The sequence below is a fragment of the Camelina sativa genome, chromosome 9, assembly GCF_000633955.1.
Source record: "Camelina sativa cultivar DH55 chromosome 9, Cs, whole genome shotgun sequence".
NCBI lineage: Eukaryota > Viridiplantae > Streptophyta > Magnoliopsida > Brassicales > Brassicaceae > Camelina > Camelina sativa.
The window spans coordinates 2,381,832-2,385,075 of NC_025693.1; positions in this window are offsets into that span (position 1 = coordinate 2,381,832).

Consider the following 3,244-nt stretch of genomic DNA (forward strand, 5'->3'; position numbering starts at 1 on the left):
TACTTGGACGTGTTCCATAATTGTATGCAATAGATATTAACCTCATAGTCGCATACCTGAATTCAGATTGAGCATAAAAATTTAAAATAAAAATAAAAAAAGGTTTTAATCAAATACAAAATTTAAATTAAATATATGTAGCCCATCAATGGGAAGTCCAATATTATATAAAATATCTACAAGTACGGTATCTACACAGAACATACTCTCATTCTTTTCCCTCAAAAGCAAAAGTATGACGTTCTAAGTCATAAAACTTTGCTAGAACGGTGATGAGCTTCATATTAAGTCTATGTACCATCTTGGAAATATTTAAAAATTATTTAAAACATGTAGTTTTGACACGTTTTTTCATTCTTGGATCTAAATCCCAAGAAAGAAATGTAGCCATATGACAACATTTTAAATTCCAAGAAAGAAGCGTCCTCAGTGACGAACCGGGCTCAAGTTCCCTAGAAAGGGGCGCCGGAGAGGGTGAGAAATGATTTGTAAGCCTAGAAAGATCATAAGCTATACAAACTCTAAAAAGTCCCTATATCATCATCAATACATTCATTGACATACATGTGAATGACTTTTTATCTTCTTTGCATAAAGATAATTTAAGCATTACCAAAAAGCTAAGTACGACTTTAAAGGACAGAGATGTTCATGCTTTCAACAACAAAACTATGTAACACTTAACACTGAACACTTAAAAATATGTAACACTTAACAAATAACAATTAAAAATAGGTAACACTTAAAGAGTTGACTTATATACCTATGGATCAAAGATATATGTAACAGTGCCAAAGCCATCTATGAAATCACCCATGTTTCTGCCTATGTCCTTGGAAATCATTAATGATCTCAACAAATTTTCCTAATGATTTAAGAGAAGAGAAAACATGTATGGAGACAAATTATACCCGTACCCAGCAGAAACAGAAAACTTGTGAGTGCTGTTTGATTTCTTGTGAATTGTCAAAGCAGAGGTTTTACAAAAGAAGAGCAAATGATGATATTGAAACCCACCTGTGCCACAAGATTCAAGAACCCAGGTGAAGTTATCGTTGGAGGCAGAATTGAAGATTAAGATCTTCATAGAAGAAGTTTTCAAGTTTTTAGAAATCGATTTGGGAAATTTTTTTTGAGAAATTGATTTTGCGAATTGAAAATTTTGATTTGTATTGAATCATTTTTGTTTAATTGAAATTAGATATCAGTTAAGCCGTTCAAATATTTCTTAGAGTTCGGTTTGGATTTGGCTCGGGTACTTTGGGTTGGGTTTGGTATGGATCTCCAGTTTTGTGTATTTTGTCCAAGCCTAGTCAGCATGATGTATTTTCTTTTTGTTAAATGGCATGATGTATTTTAGATTGTCTATCATACCAGTATATTTATTTATTAGGAAAATCATAATTATATATTTTTGGGATACGTATTTTTTTACTTTTAATTTAAATATAATTATCTTAAAAATAGATAATTAATATTAAAATTTTAAATACTTTTGTGAACATTAAAAATTACAATACAACATAGAATATTTTAAATACTAAGTATGGATATATATATATATATATATATATATATGTTTACATGTAGGATGTCAAAATGGGTAATTCAACTCTTTTAAACTCATTACCCAATGATGATATGATTCAATTGGTAATTTAAGTATTTGAGTTGTTTTAATTCATTTTTTTTTTGTCAACAGTTGGTTTAATTCAATTGAACAAGAATTAGTGGATTAAATGGTTAAGCCGTCAACCCATTACAATTCAACTCATTTTATCTATGGAACCAGTTTACTCAATACTCATTTGACTCATGAATTCATAAGGGTCTAAAAATTCAACTCATTAGAATTTATAGGTTTATGGGTTTTTTTTTTTATAAAACACTGTATAAAACTTTATAAAACCTTAATTGAACAATTTTATTAGAGGGTTTTTATATTTTATAATTATTTTTATAAGGCTGTTTAAGTATTTATAACAGGTTTTATAAGACACCATATAAAACCTTATTTAAATTTTTTCATTTTATATATCGGTTTTTTTACAAGACATTGTATAAAACCATATAAAACGTTTTTATATTTTTTATATAATAAACTTATAAATGTTTTTATCTCGTTTATAAGGCTGTTTAAGGATTTATAACGGGTTTTATAAGACAACGTATAAACAATTGATATGTATATTAAATTGTTCTCATCTCGTTCATCAAGCAAGCACATCGTTTTCAAAAATATGAAAAGAACTCAACGATAAGGATATAAAGTGAATAAAACAAAAGAAAAATTCAACATATAAACCACCAATATACTCGTGAGATGAGCATTAATGGATAAAGGGATCAGAAATGGACCAGTTTGTAGAGAATTCCATAGGCGTAAGATGTGTGTGGCGTAGAACCTCTCTCGGTAAGCGGATTTGACTGGAGATGAAGAAGCAGAAGAGGAGAAACTGGAAGAATAAAGAAAGTAGAAACCCTGAATAGAGAAGCTGGTGACTTTGTTTCCTTTTTGGGGACATCGACTAGTTTCAATATATACTGAGTCTGAGAGATCATGGTATCTAAAATAATCCCCGTGTCCAAAATATTGTAACGGCTCTTAATGACCAAACAAAATATTTATTAGCATCGTAAGGTAACTGACCTGTGACGATATTATTGTCACAAGGTAACTGACCTGTGACGATAAAATAATCTCGAAAACGAGGTCGTTTCAACATCATGGTAACTTACTAATTCGTGTGTTCTCTCTAATTGTTTGCTTTTTGTGAGAGCTAACTCTTAAAGATTTTGCCTATATAAAATGCAAGTAAAAATAACATATCCGTTAACTTGGTGGCATCATGATTCAGGACGATTCACTGTTCTATAAACTCACAATGGAGACAAAAAAAAACCTAAAATTTTATTTACAAAGTTGTTTAAGGTCTAATTAGTTTCTCTCTTTTTTTTTTCATGACTTTTAAGTTACGAATTTTTAATAATGAATATCTTTCATGATCTAACTATAAATTATATAAGTTCATTTAAAAATATTCTTCATACATTATCATAAATCACATTACATTTTTTTGTTAAAAAAATTATATAACATAAAAGTTATCAAAGGTTTGGCATATTTTTGTCCATACATTATATAACCATTGCATGATTGTAGTATACACACTAAATAAAGAAATAGTAATAACAAACCAAACGTGAACAACTTGTGGGTTTGTTTTTTTTTTTTTTTTTTTTT